At 30.6% G+C, this 27,325-nt stretch overlaps 1 protein-coding gene and 1 long non-coding RNA gene across 3 annotated transcripts in view; one reads left to right on the top strand and one right to left on the bottom strand.

The window, feature by feature from the left end:
- The window catches only part of LOC145942355 (uncharacterized), a 95,057-nt gene that overhangs the window by 54,489 nt on the left and 13,243 nt on the right, over positions 1 to 27,325 (bottom strand). The window contains exons 2-3 of the long non-coding RNA XR_014426351.1: positions 23,367 to 23,604; positions 23,129 to 23,171 (exon numbers count right to left, since the gene is read on the bottom strand). This is a non-coding gene — a long non-coding RNA (uncharacterized LOC145942355). The remainder of the gene's footprint in view (positions 1 to 23,128; positions 23,172 to 23,366; positions 23,605 to 27,325) is intronic.
- Positions 1 to 27,325, top strand: part of Dgk (diacyl glycerol kinase 1) — an 89,206-nt gene that overhangs the window by 44,529 nt on the left and 17,352 nt on the right. The window lies entirely within an intron of this gene.

Below are 27,325 nucleotides of genomic sequence, written 5' to 3' on the forward strand. Positions count from 1 at the left end.
TCATCAATTCACAGAAAATAAAGAATCTCTTTCGGTAATTGGGATCCTAAACGACCGTTTTTTAACTTATTATTTCCATCATAAATGCAATAAGTTTTTTTATTTAAAAAAAAATTGCGAAAAATTCGTGAGTCAAAAATTACAGTTCGCAATTTTGCAAATTTCCGTAGTTTTTTAATCCAAATAATTATTGTGACCGTGTAAATTTATTTTTCGAATTTCGTGGCATAGCATAAAATCGTTCTCTTTCAATTTTGGCATCTCGTGCTATTTCTTAACGGTTTTATTCTTACGACATATTGCCGGAACAATGTATATAGCTATATAATACAAGTGCAAACGTAAACATGCGGGAGCACATTTAGTCCCCCCCGAGGATATTAACTTCGCGACTAAAACAGATTGCTAAAGTTACGACAATGCTTTTTTTTTTTTTTTTTTTTTTACGAAGTATCTGACTTGATGCTTGCTGTTTTTGTCACAATTTGTCATTTACGCACGTTATATTACAACAAGTATATCTCATTTTCCTTGTCTTTATTTTATATATATATATATATTTTTTGCAAATAATGAAATAACTTTTTGCAAAAATTTTATACCAAATCTTATGCAAAATAAAACGAGTGTTGTCATAATTATAGAAATGACAGTTAATAAAATATATAAGTTTCAAAGAGATCACAATAATTTTATTTTTAATATTATGTTTCTAAAATTTAAATATCTATGTTGAAATAAGAGATAAAAAGCGCGTTTTCTTTCAATATTTTCTTCTCTGATAACAAGACAGTTATTGCATTACAACAAAAGATATACACATTTACATATGTATATATGTAATAATTGTCTAAACATTTATTTTCAACTAAATTTCTGAGTTCTAATAAAATTGGACCTACGTCCAAGTTACAACCAAGAGACCTGACTCATGACCTGGCGGTAGTAATTTCATGGCGCGCTTCAAATTGGATCCCTTTGAGGAGTGATCTAAATTACTTTCTTCTATATCGCCGGCATCTTTCCGCAAATTCCGACCGCGTGACACGCTTTCAGATGACAAGTAAATTTACTGCCTCACCATCAACGGCGATATAATCCACCGCATCTCTCATGTGATATTCTCATATACGTGACTTGTCGGAATTTCATGTATTAATTGTCATATGTAATTGTTTTGGAATAGCAATAAGGAATTTGATTCCTTTACAGGACTCGCGAGAAAAAAAGATATTTAAGTTTTATATTAGATACTTGTCTAAAGTCTCTTCTTACGCGTTTCTCAAAATGAGGAAAATGGCTTATGTATCATTCACATGCATAATGTCTTCTATCGTGCTGTGACATATGTCATATTAGAAATTCGCAATTCACCGATAGAACTTGTTCGTTGGAGAGCATAGAAATCGCATTATATATATTCTCTAAGAGTATCATAACTTGCTTACTTATCGTATACGGTATACGTGGTAACAGTTAAAATCCATTAACGTCGAGTAATTGTTACGTAAAAGATTCTGCGAACTCCACTCAATAAGTAGCGCTTATTTTCACTCAAAGTCAAGCATCACTCGACATCATTTTATAAATATATACAGTTGCGAATGCCAATTACGAAGTATTGTCGACTTTCATATGCGATTATATGAGGTAAATTTAATTACATGGCAGGACTCTTGATTAACCTATAATTAAAAAATCTCCTTTGTACTTTTAGAATATATATAAGACTACCTTTGATATGACATTTTATTTAATTTATACTTATAACAGAGATTTTTATATAACATTTCTACACTTTATAATTTTTTATTATATAGGAGAAAGAGGAGAAAAAGTAAAGAAATGTAAAAATATGACGCGACAATAAAATTTAACTTTATATAATTTTGTGGCTCTGAGAGAGGAGTAAACTGCTACTTGAAAATTCATCATTAATCTATCATTTTCATTTTCACGATATCAACATGAGACATACTAGTTGGCAAAACCACTGAATTGAGATCGATCTTATTGCGTCAACATTTACTACAGGAGTCCTTTGTACACGAGAATGCAAACTTGGTAATCCCTGCGGGAGCTTGATAATCGATATCGAACGCTAAGAGGTTACGCTGGTTACGGGATCAAGAGGGTTCGGAAATTCCCTCGCGGACACGGTCTTTCTCAGCGAAGCGTAACCGGTGTGTGTCGAGAACTCATAATTGGACATTCCACCTAGGGATAGCTGTGCGTCAACGGTCTGTAAGAGGCTACATTCAATCGTGGGTCTGTGAATCGAGACGCGTGTGTTCCGGTACTCGCTCAATTATATAGTTAGCCGGGCCTGTGATTTGCCGGAACGAGATTTCTCGGCGTAAATTAATTGAATTGTTTGAAAAGCACAAGTTCAGTTCTAATTGTAAGATTACGCTTAACCGAAGTTGTCGCGTCTCTAATTTGCTCAATTCTACCGCGTTAAAAGGCAAGTTCTTCTTTATTAAGATATTAAGAGAATTCTATAAATACCTAATTAAGATTTGCCTGTTTTACATTCAAATGATAATAGTTAATAGAAAGGAATTTTTGTATCACATTTACAAAGACGAACATAAAATGTAATACTATAATAATTTCTATAAAAATTATATGCATATTGTTTATAAAAAAAATTGTTTATTAATCCGCGCGCGAATCATAATTGTCGAATTTTAAGAGAAATTAAAAAATAAAGTTAAAAAGCACATCGAAAAACGTATAGCTAAAAATTTCGATATATAATATATATACAATATATTCGATGTTTATAGAATTATACATAATAAAGTTATTCATATATACAATATCGAGAATTACAAATCGAATATAAAGGCAGATTTATTACTCCGTCCGTAGACCAAATTAAAGAGAGGCTATTTGTTTTTCTCTGTCAGATATTTCCACCACAAATATATTTGTTCCATTGCTCTTTCTTGCAAAATCTGCGAGTAAAATTAGTTTGGCTAGCGCTCAATCGTTTAAATCGAGCATATCATCATGTATCTGAAACGGCGAATTAACTAAATACGTTTGGCAGGACTATCCTCTTAATTGAAATTTGACGCGAAATAACCAGGATCATTAAGAGGAATCGCTATCTCCTAATACAGGTTTCCGTGTTCAGGTCGATTCGCTAGATATCTTATTGCGCGGAGAATAGTATCATTATGAAGCACGTAAAACACACCATCTCTTTTTCCAACTCTCTGCTATCCTTTTTCTTATCCCTAAAGTTTCTTTAATTTTCTTGTCCATCATTTATATTTTCTCTTTCATCGTTGATTGTGACATATCAATATATGCTTTAAATAACAAGAAAAAAATATATTATCAATACCTAAATAAATTTATATTAATATTTATTTTATAATAGTTATTTAATTTCTTGATAATGTAAACAACTTGTAAGAAATTTTATGTTTATTATAATGAAAAGAGTATGAATATACTATATATTTTCTTGAAAAAGAGGAAATGTTTCTCCTAACTCTCTATTCTATATTTCCATAATTAAGAGGCGTTGCAGAGATAGAATTTCATTCGACGATGATGATTAATTCATATTGCTAATTGAATGTAGCTTTGCGATTGTAACAGCGGTTCAGGAATGCGGCAACTCGGAGTTATGTAACAATATAGACGCGTTCTCCTTACATACTCTCGCTTTGTATTCCGTGTAGTCAGAATCGCGAGTGAGCGTCTTTGTAAAGTTCTTCCCCGTATTTTCGATTGTTCCATTGAAAAGGTACGCGATTTATGTGCTTCGTAACCGAGTAAAGCGACTGATATTATGTGTGTGAAACGTACAAAGGATATTAAATCTACTTTAATTTTATTATTGTACGCTTTCGCGAACGTTTCGTAACTTCAAGGCATAAAATCGCGCTATTTTTACCTGTTATACGTACATACATACATACCGATGTAATAATGCAAAGACTACTACATCACCTGGACAGTATGCTTGGCTATCCTCTTTTATATGTGTACATATGCACATATACACATACATGCGTGTACATAGTCGCATGGGGTGCAGACACGATAAACAGCAACGAACAACAAGACGGAAGAGGGGAGCTATAGTTTCTATATTAAGCTTTGTGAACGAGATATTCTCGGCGAAGAGAGTCCCTTACGAGGGTCGGCAACGGACAAGGACATATCAATGCTCTGACACGTCGCCTAGGATCACATTATCGATGTCACTTCCAGTAATGCACCTTGCTGCATCCTACGTTATCACGACAAATCGATTATATAATATTTGATTTTCATGCGAGAGCAATTAACGATTTTGGCTTTACGATATCTGACAACCAGTGTATCTTTTCCAATTAAAAAAAAATAAATAAATAAAATTGATGTAAAATTTACTCATTGCCACGTTTATCGTTCCTTAATTAATAATAATATCTTATAAATTTATTTCTCTTAATATCTTTCTCCATTTTAATTGCATTTTTCTTTACTAAATTAAAGTTTTAGTACTAACATTTGAATATATTGTATTTTATTTGAAAAGAGTTGATATTATTTTCGATGAAATCAGAAACGATACATAAAATTTTATAAAATGTTATTACATATCCTATAATATTCTGACATTTTGCAAAACTTCTAAATAGTGTTTATTTTAATAAATAAAGAGGAATATTTAATTGGAAAAAACTGCAAGATACTCTATATATTACTTACTGTATTTGTAAAACAAAAAATTATAAACAAACATATCGAATTACTTTAGAATTACATGGAATTACTTTAGCATTACATGGAATTACTTTATATTATCTTATATTGCATAGTATTACATAGAATTACTTTATATTGTTTGGTATTACACGTAATTCCGTCGCATTACTTATAATTACACGGCGCATTACATGGAATTACTTGGAATTCCCGATAATTCGCAATACATGTACAAATTTTTGGTGAGTGAGACACCCCTTGGTGTAGACCTATTATCGTTATCGTGAGATTCCATATTCAAACTCTCGAAGCAAACTCCATAACGAGATCAAACTAGACGCCCTGATTATATTATCGTAATGTCGTCTGACATATTTTAAGCGATTATCCCCGACATAACTTCCTCATTCGAGGATCCTAGGAATTATGGTCCCCTATCTTATTATCGAGTCATCGTCCCGTATGTGTACACGTTCCCTAAGTTCGTCCTTCGGCTCGTAAATACGAAGGACAATGTGAGAAACGATTGCTGGGGACATAAGGCATGGAAAAACGGGTCTTCGTGGACCGCAAGGGTGCGGTTGCCTAGCTACGTGACGTCATCTCTGACGCACTCAAAGAGAAACGTGTCGGGGATGCGATAAAGAGCCGACACTACACACGCCGAGGTCACTGCGTCATCAACATACGCACACATGAATCCGCGAAGAGGAGAGTTTCAGAAACGGATTAGACAACTATTCCTAGGATAATCAAAAGAGAAATAGAGAGAGAGAGAGAGAGAAATTTTGTTCGATTGAATCGATCATTGGTTCGAATGCAACACGAATAGGATAAATTGGTCTTCCAAGAGACTTTGAACCGGTCTAAAATCGCGGATATCTAATAGATCCTGTATAAAAAAAATCCACCCGCCGTCCTAATTGCACGATAAAACGAAATTACTGTGATGGCCCCAATTAATTAACGCGCGATCTATTTGTAAGTTGCGATTTTCGTTCACGGAAATAGATGCAAGAAATTTTCATTCAAGGAAGATGCATTTGTCAACTCGCTTAAGCTCGACGAAAAAGAAGCTCCTATTGTTTGAACGAAGAATTTACTTGTCATTGTCAAGTTTTAAGAACAATACAATAGCAGAATTGAATTTGATGTTGTTTTATAATTAAAACGCGATATATTTTATGCCATGTCTCAATTTCGAGAGATGTGTACATATTTGTAAATATTTATAGAAAAAATTCCACTTCGTAAAATCCACCTACGTAAAATATTTTTAATATTTATATTAAAATATTTTTCTTGCAATTAGAGTAATCAAATCAATATTTATTTTTGATTGCAAAAATTATTAAGCATAAAAGATGCATATGTAAACTATCACGTACAAAATTTTATAAGTTTCCCTTAATTGCTCACAATTAATGACCGACACTGCTGCCGAGAAATATGCTATCCTGTATCTCTTTAAAAAAGCTATTTATCATAAAACAAAATTTTGCCGTCAAACTCACGCTATCGCTTTATAATGCTCGTAGCTTTCGAAGTCTCTCATAAAATATAGTTGTCTAGATTTTTCCTTGGTCATCAGATCAAATTTATTACTTGCGAAAATTTGTTGTGTGTTACCGAACAGATATATCTTTGCTCACCTTATTGATAGAAGAATATTCGTTTAAGAAATTTATTTCATATGTAGCTCACTCTTTTTGGGGAAGAAGTCTCATGATATTTTTTTTTCATTTATTTTTCTTTAAAAAAATATGTGTATCCAGTCCAATATATAATTATCTACAATTTTTTCTCCCAAAAAATGAAATTTAATATTACCTACAAAAATGCTGCATATTAAAAAAAGACTTATTATTCTCCATTTTATCATTAATCGAGAACATGCTTGAAATATTTTTCTATGAAGAGTATTTTATAATTATATTTTATAATTGGAACGATATTTTTCCGCAAATTTCCGTAAATATGACAATGCAAAAAAACAAAAGAATGAATGTATCCGATAATATTAATGCTAAAATTTCACGAAAAGAAAGAAGAGAAAAGAGAGAACCGATGAGATACTGCGATACGCTGCGTTTTTCACGAGAAAGCGATGAAATATTCAAACATCGTTCAGAAACTATCTACGATTATTGAGTTTTACGAAGATTATAGCATTTTAGAAGTGGTAAATGTGATAAAACGAACGGATATTTTCTTCAGGCCGCCTCTCACGTTACCTTGTCGCGATTATAGGTGCCGATCCCGAGTTGTTCACGCTCGGTGGAGCGCAACATGCTCCAATAAAGTATCTAAAAACGTGAACGCTTCGCCCGTCATCTTCCACACTTGCAGCTTATGCAAGGTCTCGAATAGTGAAACACGAGGTACATCTCCCAGTTTCCACACAAATGCCTCACCACTACAGTCTAGCGTATTAAATTATTGAAGTAAAGCCGTGAATGCAACAGTCTTACGTAGTGACAGATAATTAAATTCCGTCCTTTCTATTTTTCAAGCCGAAGTTTCCTATATTTCACTGTCTTTCACTGGCTGCGAATAATTCTAAAATGTATATCTTTGTTTTCTTCCTCTTTTACCTCATCTATTTTTCTTGCCGAAGATGGAATATCACACAAATAAATGTTTTTATTGTTTTATCATATTATGAAAAGCAAATAGCAAATATACAATGCATAGAGTAGTTTTTTTTTAATTTCTAGATATAAAACAGTGAAGATTTATTAAAATCTCTGTATAAAATTGTTGAACGTGCAATATATCATGTTGCATTCATGAATTTAATTACCGAAAAGACGGTTATGAGTTTTACTTGATTTTTTGGGTAATAATACCACTAAGCAATTGCATATATTTTTATAATGTGAGATATCGCATATTACATTGACCATTTATCTGTCTCTACTTTGATGCAGATATAAAAGGAGAAATAAAATATATATAATGAAAGCACGCAGAAAATGAAAGTAGATGAGACATTTTTTGCATGTTGAAAAAACGAGGTCATACCAAGCTAACATCACACAGCTGAGATGACTGTGCATTACACTTAGTAATATACATTGTCTACTTTTTCGTGTAGTATCCATCTCGAGGGCACTTTACTGGAAGAATGCACCAAGTGGTCATTCGAGTGGCGAAAATGACGCTTTTCCTCGCTAGGTCATTTCATTAATTTGAAACAGGTGTTACCTAACGCTTCACACAAAAAAAGAAAACTTTTCATTTTCGCGCATAAGATAATTTACTAAATTTACTAAATTTGAAAGATTGCATTTTTATCGCAATAGGATATCTATTTAAAGTTAAATATACATGTTGATGATATTAATTAATAGATAAAATTTTTGTACATGTACCATGTGATCAATTTAACTTTAAAACCGATATAAAATACAGAGCGATACTATAAATATTGTACACTACCCTTTATACATTTACTTGTGTCTCATTGTTAGTAAGCTCGGATATAAGAACGCAAGCAGAAGTAAGAGTAAAACTGGAAAGGATCTACGTCATTGAACGTAAAACGTGATGCCATGTGTGCAGTGACGCAGTGAATAAACCGTGACGTAAAACCGAAGTTTATATTTCGAGTTTTCCACTTGGCCTAGAAAGCTAGCAACACGAGGAAGATTTACAAATCGTTCTTCTTGTACTTCGCCGAGTATTGTTAGTCGCGTTACCATCATTCGTATAAATTTCTCTCCCTATCTTCATGACATAATACTACCAATTAACATTTCTAATACGATCGATCGTAATCGATGAGAAATTTATGAATCTAGATCTAGATTATTTTAAAATAATAGAATAGTAGATCGAGAATAAAATGGATAAAAAATTATTTTAAAAATAGGAAACGATTTTGAAATGTGCTTTTATTTAGAAGTGCGCGCGATAAGAAGAATATAGTATTAATAAATTAAATATTAGTATTATATAAAAAATGTGTGGTTCGAGATTTTAATCAAATAAACTAGAATTCAAGTTATAGACACAAGTATCATACACATAAATCTTTCATATAATAGAAGCTTATCCAAAGTCAAAGTTCGTATTCTATTGACATAATATAAAAAGTAATGTAAATATATTAAATAATTTACTTTTTTTAGATTTTTATTTTTAATTATTCATAAGAATTTTTATTTTAATATTACTGTGAAAAATTTATATAATTTAAAAATAACACCATAAAACAAGCTGTTAATTAAACAATATATTTCGATATATTATATGTATGAAGATAAAAATAAATATCGTGGTTTTGTTCGACCAATTTAGCTTCATTTTGCATAACTGCATCTAATTAGGTATGCTAAATCCCGCTTCTAGTGATTTTGTCATGTGCCCGCAGAATTATGTCACGTGAGAAAAAAGATCGATTGACAACAACGTCACACTATTATTTGCAAGTGTACAGATACAGGGGCTATCAATTCGGCGATAGTGTCGAGTGACGAACAATATATCGTAGTCAAAGGGATAAACGGCGGACGATGAAAATGCCGAGAGGCGAACCGGTACTCGTAAACATCGCGGCAATAAAACACGCGGACGATAAAGAAAAACTTGTATTGTTGGGTGCTCGAATGAGATTTCTCATAGAAAGAGAGAGCTGTATAATTCACAACTCGTTCTCGGCGAATGTATCTGTTACACGAGAACACTCCGGAAAGAGCAATTGCTGAGCTTGCAGAGAAAACCTCGCTTCACCCACGTTCTATTATTCAACGATAAGTTTAACATTTATCGAATATTATGAACGCAGTGACGGTGTAGTTGTGTTCTTTCCAATCGAGATAATTGTTGATAGTTTCATGCAAATGATGGAATTAATTTCAAACAAGGAAAGATATCGTCTTTCTCTTTAGACATTTTTCAATTATCGCATACATTAATAAGATGTATACGCGTCTGTGTCATGCACGTTTCATTGTACGAATAATTTATATTTAAGATTATTATGAGAGAGAAATTGTGGGAAATTTTCAAGTGCCTTCAGATTGAATACGAACCAAATACATTCAGGGGCTTAGTTTGAAAACTACATCTCAGCACGCGAACTCGAGCCTTAATTAGACAAACCCCTTTTGGAGCAAACCGTCGTTAGTACACGTTGCGAGAGATCACGCATCGTATTTGAGATCATAAATCATCCGGGTGCAGCCCGTAATATCCCTGCGCTTTGGCGTAACGATATCATATATGCGATTCAAAACAAGTAAATACAGCTCCGTGACTCCGTTCAAACAGAACAATAACTCTGTCATCATACGTTGCCGACAGTAAGCCTTTGATATCTTGATATAACAATCAACGTTGACGGTGCGCGATCTTATTGTTAAAGCAACAAGAACAAATTTATATTTCGTTGTAAAATCAAGGGTGAAATTTCTCGCAAGGGGAACCTTTTCTCGCTTGAACGAAACGGAAAACGCATACCGTCTTTCTCGAAGCCGGTGAAAAGCTCAGTGAAGAAAGAATGATGTAAGAAAAGCCAGTGAGAAAGAAAAAAAAACGTATATGTATATAGAGGGAAAGACAGAACGCCGAGGAAAATAATACGCGTGCAAAAGCCTGGAGGCTGCGTATTCCCCTGTTCGTCTTCATGCGCGATAAAATTCCTCGCTATCTTTTCCGACGTCGCAAGAAAGTATTTACTACCGTGCTGTTCGCTAGTCGTGCGCGCGTTTTTATCCAAGCAGAAGAATGAAACGCGAAATTAAAGCGGCACTCGTTGGCTGATCCGCGCCAATCCAATCCCTTTTCTTCATTACATTCCGCGCGATCCATCGTTTCCTCTTATTGCCGGACGAGAGTGTGAGGAGAAAAGACCGGCACGATCGATTCAACTTGATCGGTATTAAACGAGAATCGTGAAATGGAGTTGTCTCTCTCTCTTTCATTCGCTATCTCTCCCGACGCCCGATTTCATCCGCAATGAGTTGAAATAAGAAAAGGTTATTTACCGGCTAAAATAAATATTTCTATTCGAGGTATTTAAAGCTCGATACAATATATTAATATTATTAATTAAAATTTGAATCGCGATACAATATTTTAAAATTAATGAAAACATAGATTATCTTTTAATTTTTACTGCAGTATAAATCAGAGTAAAGCCTTTTACATGTGTTACATAAGAATATTTTGTGCAAAGTATCATAGAAAACTTATGATGGAATATGCATGATGTTTCTGAAATTGCTTTAAGTCATTTCAAGAAGTTTAAAAACAATTTAATAAGAAAATAAATATCCTAATTGTGTACAATTTACAAAGTAAAGCACGCAAGAACCACCGTTATACGCTGTTATTGGGTGTTACATTTAAATATGCAAATTCAAGTAAAGCAAGATTCTTCAGATTGCTCGGATTAAAGTTTCGTATAATAGAAAGTTTTCATTAACAAAGCAGATAAGCAACAGAAGATAAAAAACGCTAGAAAAATAGAGAAAAGGCAAAGATAAACCAAGCCCGTTAGTAATTTGAGTTAATTTAATCTCTTTTCTGCATTATGATATGACGTTTTCTTTCATCTCAGAAGAAATGGCTTGAGAAAATTCTTATTATCGATTCTATGGATTACAACTTTTAAATTTTTCATGAAAATAATTAGAATCTTGTTTTTAAAAGGGACGAGAATTTTTGTAATAGGTATATGTATATTGTGTCGAATATTTTTATCTCTCGTGTTTTTCTTTCTTTTGTGGAATATTGAATTTTTTGAAAATTTGCCGTATATATATCACACGAAAGTATGACGTCATTGTTTCCATGGATACGAGAGGAGAGACTTTGTCAATGACGTCACTATCTGCAGTTCGGCGCTTGCTCAGGATGATGTTGAATTGAGGTCAATGCACTCTCGCAATTGCATCTGTGTTGCGACGTCATTGTCTATTTAAACTTATAATTTATTTATATGCAATAAGTCTGTGAATTAATCTTATATAACTTAAATTAAATTTCATATAGTTTAAACTATTTTTAAATAATAGAAAGTCTTCTCACATATAGAAAACAGTGAATTTTTTGTATTACCTACTTTTTTATTACATACGAAGATTTCATTAGTTAGAAAAAAGTTAAAAATCTCGCTAAAAATCTTTGCGCTTTAAATAACGCTATAAAAAGATAGCAGCTACTACCTTTTATTTTAATGTATTTCTAACCAATCCATTTTTCACGATGCACATGTAATATCGAGCGTAGTAAAGTGTACACAGAAAGAATTTTCTCTTAGAATTTACCCTGAAAATCATGGTAATCGTGGGATGGAAGGAATTTTATGAGAATTTCTCTGATTAATATTTATCACAATAGAAAATAATATCTATCACAATAAAATATAAAATATGTTTGATTAATTTTACTAAAAGTATAGTAAAATTTACTAAAAGTATGGTAAAATTAATCAAACATATTTTTTAAATTCTTTCCATATCATATTGTCCCACGATTACCATGATTTTCAGGGTAAATTCTAAGAGAAAATTCTTTCTGTGTACATATGCATATATCCATTAAAAGTCTATTATTCTTATTACGCACGTAAAAGTATTTTTGAATAATATATCTTTTAAATCTCGAAATTATGTATGTAAAAAGAATGTTATAAAAAGACTATTCTGATACATGAGAATTATATTAATAAAAGCATTAAATGCGATCTCTGTGCCGATATATCTCTTTCATCAGCAATGTACTTTCGTAACTATTTCGCCATCATATATTCCACGTGTAATGACCGCGGACTCATTCAATCCGATGACGCATAATACACAATTTATACCTTGATCTCTGGCGCGGACGGACGAGCAGAAATAAAGCGAGTATATCATTAGATTATACTGCATTCAAATTATCATTCTAAATTGCTCCATTTTTTGCAGCTGGATCCATCTCACCGACGATATTTGAATACAATCTGCCTTTACATCTACACTTAAGTCAGTTTTATATTTCGCGTCTGACGATAACTTCCTTAACTACTGTACGAAAGTTTAAAAATGAAAAAAAGAGCCTTGAATGGTTTATAAGAAAATTAAATTTACATATTTTTTGATTATATGGATATTATACTATCGCGAATATATTATTCTGTCGTTTAAAAATTATATAATCTTTAATCAAAAAATCAAGAATCTGTTAATACCGTATTCTATACTTAACGTTATAATACATATTTCATATTTAACGTTTAAATATTTACGAAATTTCCTATATTCTCCTCCCTCCTACGCAATCTGGGCAAAATCGCTCTAGCGGAATTTAATATTTTTTATTGGACAATAAATCTTATGTAAAGAAGCGCTTTTTTTTCTTTATAACTTATGCAGTTTTTACTTCGTATATCACATACGCGTGCAACGAGATGGTCGCAACGCGCTTTTACGCGCAAACAAATACCGCGTCAAGTGCGTACGGAATTATACGACACGGCATAGTCGTCATTGCGAAAACAAACACAGCGGTCGGCTATTTCGGGAGCATGGACCAGCCAGCGTACTGTATATTTAGATGATATATATATATTCGTTTGTCATATTCACGGAACTGAGCGTCTATGAACGCGTATTGCACCCTTTTCGCACTTTGATAAGACTATCACTGACTTCCGACAATAGCTTGATACCCCATCGAGAAATCGAATTTGCATGTATAGCTTAATAAAGTGTTAATTTTTTTTATTGCTAATTTTTTACTTTAATCCCAAATTTATTGCAGCAGAAAATTTATATTAAAGAGAGAGAATGTTAACTTCACACACACACACACACACACACACACACACACACACACACACACACACACACATCAGCTAGCATTTCCATTTCTAAAAAAAATTCACAGCGAATTAAAAAATATATATACAAAATCAATTGCTTATTAATTGCAAAAATATTGCAAATAGATTTTGAAAATATTAAATTTTAATAAATATGTATCAACACAAAGAATACTTTAATTATAACAGTAAAATAATCAAAAATTAAATAATAAGTATTAAAATCGACATTAATATATAGGTCAAAAGCAAATAATTCAAAAAAGATTTTAATATTAAAATCGAACGAGAACAATTAATTGCATATTTTATTTTTGTAGCGATATAAATGTTGGAGCGTTTTCAATTATTTTTTAAACTTATTTCGCAAACAATAAATTTCGAAATTAGAACAATAAATGAGTAATAAATTGCGTTATTATCACGAAAACAAGCGCGCATTTTAATTTTACAAATGACAAATATAATAAATTAATAAAATTATACATAGATCACTCATTTTACTGGTTGTTCCGCCGTTATTCTATATCTTCGGGTTTTCTTTCTTGTTTATTCTTGGTAACAATATATACATATTCACAATTAACATAGTTAATTACGATCGCGCATGCACTACTAATCACCAGAAAATTTCTATAATCATCGATATGCAAGTTTTAAAATCTATTCACTTATAATGAGAGATAAGCTAGTAAGAAAAAATTATTTCTCGTTGTTAATTAATAATATAAAATTATTAAATTAATAACAATTTCACTATATCTCATTATAAAAGTAAATAGATATGTATACGAGTTAAAATTAAAGATATTGTTAATCGCAAAAGTTAATTAATCACGCGAGCTGATAATCACTGTTTGTACAGAATAATCACGTTTAAAATCTCTATGTAATATGATTGCGTGTGACAAGTAATATCTAATATCTATGAATAATACACACACGCACACACACGCGCGCACACACACACACACACACACACACACACACACACACACACACACACACACGGAAGAAGGAGAACCTCGCGCCTCGGCTCTGCTACCTTCTCGCATCCATCTCGTGCGAATGATAATAAGACTGCTGGTATATAAACACAATAGCGCGCAGGAATTCGGTGCCTTCGATAGTATTATACGATCGGTCGTTTGAAAGTCTGACTTTTCAGTTCCGAGCACATCAAAATATCGTCGTGTAATCATGATTTAAATATTCTGTGTTGTTGCAATATAAAATAAAATACGTGGTTAACATAATACAATAAGAAAGCTATGCAAAATGTCGCGTGATTGTCATATTCTGGTGATTAGTGCATGTGCAATAATTAACTGTGTTTTCGTGAGTGAGTATTCTGAAAGAAGTAGCTAAAGACAAGCAAGAAAAGAGAATCAGAATCCAAACAAACATTAGACGGCGACGTAACAACCGTGGAGTGCGTAATCTATAATCTTGTTAATTTATTATTTGTTATTTATAAAATTAATTGTTCACTTATCTTCACGGTAGTGAAGATTATTGATTTATTTCTCTAATCTTGAATTTATTGCTCGCGAAATAAATTTAAAAAAATAATTAAATATATTTGCAATGCGCAACCATTTCATTACAAGAAAACTGAATTATATTAATGAAATTAATTATTCTTCTTTAAATTTGATTTTATTAAACTACTTCTCGAATTATTCACTCTCGAGATATATGAGCATCGAATTTATTGTTTAACTTTTATAATTACTGTTATACATATGTTGTATATTCCGTGTGTTTGTTAATGTATACTAATTGCATTATAAAAAATTAATATTTTTGAAATCTATTTGCAATCTACTTATCTTTTTTGCAATTAAAATTAACAATTCTGATATAAGATTTTTTAAAGTTTTTTAAAAATTAGAGATGCTAATATAAATCGGCACCTTCATATTTAACATAAATTTCCTGTTAATTGATAGAAGCAATATTTAGAATTAAAGCAACAAATTAATCACAAATTATTATTTAATTATGCCACACACATTTGAATTTGATTTCTTATTATAAGAGTAATGCCGGAAGTCTCTATCCAATAAATCAATGTGAATATAAAAGCATAATTTATCACACAAATTCATGTGTATTATGAATCATTCATATGTATATAAATCATCATATAGTTATATTCATATTATATTATTATATTATATAATCATATTATTATATATATTATATAATATAATATTATATTATATTATATAACTATATATATATAATGTTTTTATTATATATAATATATGTATAACATATAATATGTAAATTTATATATATAATAATAAATATAAAATAATGTAACATGTACACTATGTTAAATCTAATTTCATACATGTTAAATGTAATTTTAAATGTATGAATAAATATATATGTTTAAATTATAAGCATTACAAATTAATGAATAAAGATGAATAGAAGAGTAAAAATAGATCATATTTCTATCTTGTTAACTTTGAAGTCATGTATTTATTCATTGTTCTTTAGAAACTCTTTAAATGTATGGGACAGCAATAAGCTTGACTTGTACTACTCAAATTCCAACTAACTTATCTAAAAACCGGATCGTCGCGAAAATTTCAGACAAAAAGTTGTACTTTTTAATTCTGGAATATATTTGAAAAAATGTATGAATATATAATGCAGTCAAAATACCCGATCGTGTTAAGAAAAGTTTCCAAGAAAAGAAATCTCTTAATGTTAAAATGAGAAGCGAGGGAACGGTCTCTTGAATACAAGTTTGCATGTCAATGCTTTGAAATGTCAACGTGGAAACTGCAGCATATAATATCTGCTCTTTCAAATATTACAAAATCTATATTCTATTTTCTTTTTACGAAGAAACAATTTTGAATTCTCGATAATATTAACATTCTATTTTTAGCAAACATTCGTCGCGAAAATTACTAGACGAAAATACAAAAAGAAAACGAGAGAAATAACGATAGCATAATTTATTTCATAATTTATTTCACGAATAGATGATAATCCAAATGCATATATAGTTAAATCCTCATTCCAAAAAAATTACTATTGACCGTGACATTTAAATAAAAAATTATATATATATGTAATAAATAGAAATTAAATATAATAATTACAATTTCTCTCTACTTTAGAAATGCATACTCTTGCATGTGCATATATGTTTTTATTAAATATATGTTATGATTTTAAAGATATCATAAAACATTATTTTTTTAAATTTATATTTAGCAGTATAAAACCATATATCAAATTTAAAAGTCGCGTTTTATATTATCTATAACTTGTAGATAAGCTGAAAATTCAATAGAAAATGTGTGCATCAAAACATTAATCTCTCGATAACTTGGCGTCGAATATTAAATTATCGAGATAGTTGTATATAAATGTCTTTCAATGATCATCGGAACAATATATGTATAACCACTAGCGGATCCTGACGTCGATAATGGGGGGGGGGGTGCAAAATTATTTTATTTAATATTTTTGGTTTTATGATTAGCTTTTATTCCAGGATCAACGACGTCGATAGCTCTTTAATGTTTGTTTTTCTTTATTTATATTTTTTAAATAAATTCAGCAAAACTTTCTTTTAATTTGCAAGGGGGGGGTTAACCCCCCCCCCCCCTCCAAGGATCCGCCAGTGTATATATACATATATATAAAATATATATATATACAATAAAAGTATAAGATACACTGTAAATTATACTCATTACGCATTCAAGGAGTTAAGTATTGATTAAGTCAGACATAGGATGAAATAATGAGAATTTCATGCACGAAAATAATTAGGCGAAATTCTTTATATATATATATATAATATATATATATACAATATATGTATGTATAAGATACACTGTAAATTATACTCATTACGTATTCAAGGAATTAAGTATAGATTAAGTCAGACATAGGACGAAATTATGAGATAATTTTGTTGTATGAAAATAATTAGGCGAAATTCTTTGTATCTATATAATATATATTATATATACATATATATATATTATATAGATATAATATATATTATATATATATTATATATATATTATATATATATTATATAGAGATATAAAGAATTTCACCTAATTATTTTCGTGCAATGAAATTATCTCATCATTTCGTCCTATGTCTGACTTAATCTATACTTAACTCCTTGAATGCGTAATGAGTATAATTTACAGTGTATCTTATACTTATATTATATATATACACTAGCAGATTCTGACGTCGATAGCTCTTTAATGTTTGTTTTTCTTTATTTATATTTTTTAAACAAATTCAGCAAAACTGTTTCTTTTAATTTGCAAGGGGGGGGGGTTAACCCCCCCTCCCCCCAGGATCCGCCAGTGTGTATAATACTATAAAGAATTCCTAACTTTTCTTCCAATTTTACGCTTTATTTAATTTTCAACTGTTTCGTATAGAATTTGCGGTGGTAGAAAACGCAAGCTTTCCTACTACGGCAAATAATAGCTTTTTGAAGAGATGACGTAGCGTGTTACACATGCCCTATCGTACACGATAGAGTAGATAAAATACATGTGTTTCGTAAAGATTTTATGAAAACAAGAAGAAAATTTGAATTTAAAGATAGAAGCGTGAGAGAACCTTAAATCGTCGTTCAACATAAATATTCTATTTAGGTAGTTGAGGTATTGAAATTTGAAATTTTATTTCTACCGCGTCTTGTCTATTACGTGTATTTAATTCCATTATAAATATTTCTCTGATAAAATAATAAAAATTCTTTAATAAAAGCAGTACATTACTTGTAACAATATTTGTAAAACGTGACAAAAGTTGAATGTTGCTTAGCAATGTTTCATAATATTTATATTTAATCGTTTATATATCTTTCTTAATATTAAGGAATGAATTTTCGAATTATCAGTTTTTAAAAGATATTAAAATGGGTTCTTAATACACAGAAATTGAATTCACAGATTTATCAAATTCACTATGGATTTATCAAAGAAATAGATTCGTCTTTGTCAGTCATGGCATCGAATAGTATACGTTAATAAGCACGATTGGGGAATTAAAAACTTGCATTCAACATCGAAATATTCGTATCTCACAGTGCACGAATGTATGCAAACGTTGCCAAATATTTACACGAATTAGTACCTCATTATACGATAGCATAGAATGAAATACGACGTTGAACACATAAAGTTAATTCGATTTACGTAATCAAAGTAAATAATGTAAATGCGATACATGCAAAATTGTATCCAATTTGGAGAGTGCGTTATCTCTTCCAGTAGTGTATAAATAAATGGGAATTTTCATGAGCGAGCTGTCGTTTTACTTGGGCAAAGATTTCGGTTGCCGATGGACGACGACGACGACATACTATAAAGACATGATGTGAATCACATCGAATTGAATTAATAGAATAGTCATCTGATTTGCGACACTCTATCGAACGCGACACTTGGAATGTCTTTACGAACTTGTGCAAGACAATGACCTAGAGAGGCTACCTCACACACGACAATGAAACTTTCCAGTTTCCAAGTGGAACACGAGAGATATAAATCTGATTGAGAAACGTGACATAAAATAATTAGCTTTCTCTTATGAGATATAAGATATTCCTGCATGCGAATTGTAAATTAAAAGATATCGAAAGAACTCGAAAATTTTAAATGAGTTGCGTAATAAGAAATTAACTCTGATAATAAAATCTTCGAGATAAAATCTTAACTTCGTAAAAGAAACCATTATATTAAGAATAATCGCAATGGTAATTCTTAAATGTTGACCTTTGCCTATTCCAAAAAAATATTGTTGTAAAAACAATATTAGTTTGTATCATCAGTATTGTTATTGTTTTAATTATTACTTATCCGATAGATTTTTTTGTTACTTTATTTATAGAAAAAGGAGAAAAAATAGCAAACCGAAAAAATATAATAAAAAAAATAGCAATTAATTACTTCCGTTTGATCGAAACATGTATAAATTTAATTTACTTGATCGAAAAATCTCGCATAACTAGTAATTTTAATATGGAGACCAATTTGTCTCCGTAATGACATATAACAGCGATAATATTAAAGTAGTACAAATAGAAAATTAAGTTAGTATATATGTGACAAGAATTTTTCGGAATATTATTCACACAGGTGAAGTTTACTTATTTCCTGCATTCCTGTCGACTATGTTTCTAATCGCGAGATAGGAAAAGGACGGATATGAGATATTATATACACTCATTTGCACCGGAAATGAATATATAGCGAGCGCTATGACTTACAATACGGTCATTTCTAAACCGCATAAAGAACGCCATGTATACATAAAGCACAGAAGGCGCGCAAAAAAACGTGTGTAATGTAATATGTTCTGGTCGCGAGGATTGTACAAAGAGGTGAGAGTGAGAAGTTTATTATGTTTGAGCAGGGTGTGGGTCCGCGCTGTAAGAGCTTTTAATTGAAGCCACCCCGCCTCGAGAGCAGCCTTTAGGGTTTTCTTATAACCAGGTATATGGACAATTGAGCTATTCTTGATGCCTAAATTGTTTACTTTGCGACCCACCCCCTATCCAATGATTACGATCACAGTGTATATGCGCGAGCGTGTTGGGTTGTTCTTAAGTACCGTTCACACGTGCGAGATGAAAAGATGAAAAGATCTATCTTAAATGCAACCAGGGAGATCATTATAAAGATTCAGCTTATTTTACTACAAATATCAAAATCAATAATAATAAGCTCGCATTTTCGATAATAAAGGCGCTGCTTGGCTTATAAAATTCTAATATTTCTAAGGGAGTTATAATTAAATTTTTTATCGTTTGTATAAAAATTCCAACGCTCTAAACTTATAATATTGTCATTATTTAAAAAATTGCGTAATAACTTTTCTCTCTTCTTCTCTCTTCTTTGCTAGAACATTATATATCTCTGCTATAAGTTCGAGATAAGTTCAATAACGCTTTAAATATATTAATACTACTCATATAAAAGATAGAATAATACGTAGTTATGATGTGAAGCTATAAAATCCACTTGATTAACCCGGATTGATTGTAAAATTGTAAACGACGATGGAGCGAACGATGACGGGCCATAAGTGACGTAGGATCGTCGTTCATCTATCGCGACATGACATAGACTTGATCGCGATCCGGGTCAATTGCTATTTTTGATCTTGGAGAGGATACGGTTGCGTTATTCGCGATTTCCAACCGCTCAAAGCTGCTGCGGCACATTCGCTTGCGCATTTTCGTTAATGGCGTGTTTATTTTTATTGCATAGCCTCGCTCGACATAAATAAAACCCATCAATACTCTCGTCGTATGTTTGAACACGATCAAAGTGTACGCAAATGCCATTTTATAAATTATTCATGTAAAACGATCGATATTTCGTGTTGTAGATTCTTGAAAAATTAAGCGACGTCGATAAATAAATACCGATATACATATATATATACCAATATGATTTTTATAAAAAGCAACATGGCTGTACAAAGCCAAACCTATTATTTTACTTCCTTCCTCTATTGTACCTAATATGTATACTTTTCAGCAGATGGTGAGAGCGAGAAAGATATAACTTGACACACCTTTCGTCCATTCGATATCATGCGATATTCAATGTATTGTGAATGATACATTTTTCTGAGATTTTACTTGTAAATGGCAATTTTTCTTCAATTTTTTTGAAAAGTTTCTTATTTATTCTTATGGATACTTGAAAGAAGTGGATTTTCTCTCAGTGAAAATTTTAGTAAAAGTTTTCCTTTTTTCCTCAATTTTTATATTTTCGATATCAAATATCACAATAATTAATTCTCGAATTAAAATCTTATTAAAGTCAAATGTATAGGTATATAATTCAATTGTCAGTCAAATGTATAAAAATATAAAATAAAAGATTAAATTTTAAATTAATATCATACAATAATTATATAGAAAAGAGACAATAATTTTGAAAATAAGAATATTAGTTGGAGATTTTTAAAAAATTTTAAGAGATTTACCGTTTATAGTTTATAAAATTAAAATCTCAAAAAAATATTCTACAAAATAACATCTTTATTTAATTGAAAACATACATTCATTAATATCAAACGAATGAGAGATGCGTCGATATTGTCTCTTTCTCACTCTCACGTTCTCTACGTTCGTCTGCGACCTATTTTTCCCGCAGAGTTATGACGCCCTCACAATGACGTCACCGCCGCACTGACATCACCACCGCTCCCTTACGTAACCATTCAGGATGACCTCGTTTCCCTCCCTTCAAATTTCGCTCTCTCCCTCCTGCACTCTATCCCTAAAGCCTAATGGCTACCTCCTGCGCCATTCATATGAATATCCCCTCGCTTAGTGGATGTGCTGTATTTCATAAAATGATTTGATATGCGGCTGTGTAAATGCGACGATATTCCGCAGTTTTCTCAGAACCAATACGATTTCAGTGTGGCATTCGCATACTTTTGTTATATTATTTATGTTTATAATAAGAATTATGTTATATAAGAAGAATATTAATAAAATTATATAATTATCGCTGATATATAATTAGAAACAAGTATATCTATTTTATATATAATCAAAATTGCAATAATATGTGTTCTAGAGGTAACACATTTGAATTCCTATCATAAATAAAGCAATTATTTCAATATCATCGCAATCTATATTCTTTATTTGAACGTGTTAATATATTTTGAAATTTAATTATCATTTAATGATTAATTAGGGGAAATTTTATCTCAATATATATGTATAGTTATAGGTAATGCACACACACATACACAATCGAAAAATTATATGCGTATATTTATCCATGCATTTGAACGTTAAATATCAAATATTAGATCTGAGATCGAATATATCGCGGTTACGTTATTTACCCTTTTTAGCGTTATTTACACGATTAAATCAATTATTTTTTAGGTCAGTGGACCTACTTTATTGGCCACAATCATTCTGGCTATATTTAATTAGAGATGTAACTCTGATCTCTATCAGAGATCTCAATGAAGGAGAGAAATTCCTTCCGTTTCCAGCTAATTATCATCGCCGGTGCATGAGCATAATTTTACGTTCGGATACGATCGTAAGAAATTACGATCGTTTGTCATAATCGTTGAATTTAATTTTGCTTTAATTAACATAAGCCGAGTCATCGATCAAAATGGTTTCATTGATATTTTTCTAATAATAATAATATTAATAAAAATAATATATATATATATATATATATATATATATATGAAATATATAATAGTATTACTTATAATAAAATTTATAGTAAATTTATATATATAATAAAAGAAAATTCATTAAAAACATTCATATTGTATATTCATTATTTAATTGATCGAAAACTTTTGGATTTACATCAATCAAAGTAAAGTATTTTCAAATGTCACACTACACATAGATGGATACAAAAATTAAGATAATCAACGTTTGTTAAAAGAATAAATTATTTTTATATATATAACACAGTTATTATGTACAATTAATAAAGTCATTTTAAGGCAACGAATCTATCTACAATCTACAATCTACAACTATGATCTATAAATCCGTTACCTTAAAATTAAATAAAAGTTCTCACTCACCGACACCGATGCATAACAGCTGAGTAGTTGATGTTCGAGTTGTCTGTAACATACAAATATAAAATAATTTTATAAATTTAAAATAATTTTTAAAAAACATTTTTTAAGTAGAAACTTTATATAGGATTTATATAAATATTTATATAATCTCTTTAAATTTCTCTTATTTAAATTGTTCAAATAAATGAATTGAATTAATGTGATTTATAATAATTAATATACAAATAACGATACTCACCCTTAGGGTTGTTCCGCCAGTGCTCGATGCCTCCCCTAGGCCTCCTCCTCCTCTCAGGTTGTCAGAGTTGTCAAAATCCATTGATTAACACGCGCGATACTTTTTTTAACGGCACTCCCGCACTTGTACGCGCGGTACTTTTAACGGCACTCCCGCACTTGTACGCGCGGTACTTTTAACGGCACTCCCGCATTTGTACGCGCGATATTTTTAACGGCACTCCCGAATTTTATGTTGTCTGTAACATACAAATATAAATAAAATTTAAATTATATATATATATATATATAAAATAATATTAAAATTATATATATTTTATTTGGACGCGCCGAACTTTATATTTGGTGCATAACAATAAAAGATGTGAAGTCGATCAGTTTATAAAAAAATAAGTTGAAACTATCATTTTAGCTGCAGACTGTTCGATAATTGAATACATTTGAACACGTGCGTTATAGCTACGAGATTGAAGCACAAAATAGGATTACTGTCAACAGACGCATGCATGTTAAAGGGGAGCTCAGTAGTAAATCCAGATATTCCGCCGACGTAGGAAAATTCCGTGTTCGATAGAAATCAGACTAAAATCTGTCGTCTCTTACAAAGTTTCTTATCCATCGTCTCTTGGTCTCTTATCAATAAAGAAATATCACTCAAAGAAAAATTCAACAAAAAGAAGAAAAGAGTTGCAGAGAATTATCCAGTTGCTAATTAAAATCTTTAAAATCATGTCAAAGCTTAAAACGATAGAACATATTCAATGAAAGAAGATATGATTGCACACACGAGAATTTCCAAATAACTAATTACGTTTTATAAAATAATAATAATTATTATTTTATCAAACATAATAATATAATTGATTAAGTTAATTTATGTTTAATTGTAATTAATTAAATGTAAATCAATAAGATTTTTGCGTTAAAAAAAAATAAATACACTTGCAAGTGCTTCTTGTTTCTAAATGCGAATTAGTTTATTTTTTAAATTATTTATTAAATAAATCATGTAAATTATTCGTTAAAAGTAAATCATGGTCTTTTCAAAGTTGACTCTACTTATAAAACTTAGTTCAAAGTATAAAGTCGAAGAATTTCCATTTAATTTATCACACAATGTCACAAGCGCTACAATGATCTTGCAAATTAGAATGGAAGAATGACTTATCGTAAGGCAAGATGTTTTTAATAATAATAGCCTATTAACAAAACAAAGTTCACAGTTTTCTCAATTAACATCAACTTATTAATCGAAAGATATAAATATTTTTTACATAATTATCAAGAATGTTTCAAGGAGAAATAAAAATGATGGAAACGGAACCTTTGAACTAAACTTGATAATTAATATTTTTATCCTGTTAAATATATTCGTGATTGTTATAAATTTATTTTCAACGACGTAGCATAAACCGCGCCTTCTGCAACTATCCTTTGCTTGTGACTTTATTGTTCATAGCGCAGGTTTAACAGAGCAAAAAGGTAAAAGGCGACGCCCTACGTCCTTGGTCAAGAGTATCGATAAATGTCACAGTAGAGCTTTCTCAAACCTACTCAAATAAAACTCGAAACTAGGTTAGCGTTTCACAGATCTCATTTTCGGTGAAATTGCTCATTTTGCTTTCTACTCTAATTAAAAATTTTAACGATTACACATTGTAAAACGTATACTCTTTAAAAGATAAAATGCTTTAATTAAGCTGATATCTTTGCTGGTGTTTTAAGTTGGCAAGCTATTTCACTGGATAAAATTAACTTTTTTTTTTATACAGATGTCAGAAAATCTAACTTATTATTAAACTTTTTAACGTTATATCATTTTTAATTATTTGCTGTTAATTTTTATAATATTCTTTGATATTCATATAACTATACTATATGGAAGAAAGTCGTAATAAAAAATTTATCAAAAAATCTTGCAGTTTTTATGTTCCTAATTCTAAATGATCAGATATTTTAATAATTTATGGCTTCATTTATGCAATGTCAAATCGCGTATCTGAATTAATACTAAAGTAGCTAAATTCTTATATATTCTTACGTCTTTTCAAATTTTAATCGCAATTTTTTTTTATTTTCAATATTTTGCGTATTCAAAATGGTTGATTGTTGTTAGAAGCAAGAACATCAATCTTTGAGAATTGATAATAGGCAATGATGCGAACAAATCACGTAGTATTGCGTGACCATTAATCGAGCGGAAAATCGTTGATAAATGGTATAAGCCGCGAAATAAGCTCCTCGGCCCCTATACTGTTCCCGTATCGAATCACGCTTCCGCAATTCCTATCCCAATCAAATTCTACAAAGTGAAGCACGTATTTCAGTGCCAAATGAATTTTGGCTAGAAGGCGGATGCGTGCTTTGCGGTTGATAGACTCAATATCTATGCAGGCTCAGTCGAGCAAGCTGAATTCGAGATTGGCCAACTTTTTATAGTTTCGAAAAATTTGCGCAAAGATGCGCAAATCTTGTACAAGTTGGATGCAATGAATGTCACGTGCGATGTTATAATCCTATGCTTTCCTATCTAATTTTCCACCTTGTGGAACATCATCCACTTTTAATTGACTACTGCTTTAATTAAAGTGAGCCGCGCGAAAATATTTCGAATTTTAAGTATACTTTCGACATTTGAAATATGATTCGATATTTTTATTATAGTTATTATATAATTTTAGGATTATTTAAATCGTGGTTATTTAGTAATTATTTTATGATATATATTTTATGATTTTGATGAATTTATATATGCAATTAAATATCATAATGAATATTTATAAATACAAACTAATTACTTCATCATAATATTTGTAATATAAATATAATTAATAAAAATTTGTATAATAAATATAATTCGTAATTGTGACAATTTTTATAGTTTACAATTTTAATTTTCAATCACATCGCGCGGATTGAAATAGTTACGTCTGTTAGTTACATTTATTGAATTATTAATCGATTTTTCTTAGACAATAACGATAGTTATATGAAGATAATTGATTTGCGTTCTGTCCAATAAGTACTTTCATGTATCAATAGATTTTGCCATTTAGTCAAACAAAACGTTATCTAAATTCAATATCTTAATATTGCTTTTTTCAGGTATATGAGATATATATTTTGCACTCGCAAAATAAATATTCGATGACAAGAAAACTATCTTATATTAATAATTTATTTAATTGTCATTTAGCCTTAATCATAATTCTTTTTAAGACAAGTTTCGTCTTTTTAGAAATTATTTGTATAGCTTTGCGAATTTTATAGCTTCGGCGAATGCACTCGCCAAATGTTTGAAAGCTTCCGGATAGTTTTCGTAGAAAGACTTTTCTCCTAAAAGACACGGCTTAAGTACGCAAAATGAATTCCATGAATAGCAATCAACGGAGCATAATTAATTATATTAAATACTATCGATCCATCGAAAACATGCGGAATCCAAATGCGTGTCGCCGGATGTAATTGTAATTGGTCAATTTGCGAAATGCGCACCTTGCGGATTTATTGTGTTGGCAGAAGCGACACGTTTCGTTGGGCTTTAATCTCCCGTTGAATAAAATTCAACTTGAATCGGACAAAATCGAAATGAACATGCAAGAGAGAAAGAAAGAGATAGCTTCCGTACACCGAATTAATTAACGGCGGCTTTTCTTTTGTGTAATAGTCGTGACGGAATTACTTTCTATTACTGTGACTATCGACTACAAAGCGTTTGATCGCTGACCCATTTAATTTTTAATTCGACAATTATTCTTAATGATATAGATATATATTTGTCATATATATATCCGAATAAAACCGTTTTCTTTTTATAAAGATACGATTAAAAATATATCAAGTTATGCAATATATTCAACATATCAGTTTTATCAGACAAATTTGTGTGACATATCGATGATTATATGAAATGAATAATGAAATATCAAAGTAGATTCGGTGGAGGGGGGGATATGATTA

The sequence above is a fragment of the Prenolepis imparis genome, unplaced genomic scaffold (assembly GCF_030444845.1).
Source record: "Prenolepis imparis isolate NDT839.2.m4 unplaced genomic scaffold, iyPreImpa1.0 SCAF_11, whole genome shotgun sequence".
Lineage (NCBI taxonomy): Eukaryota > Metazoa > Arthropoda > Insecta > Hymenoptera > Formicidae > Prenolepis > Prenolepis imparis.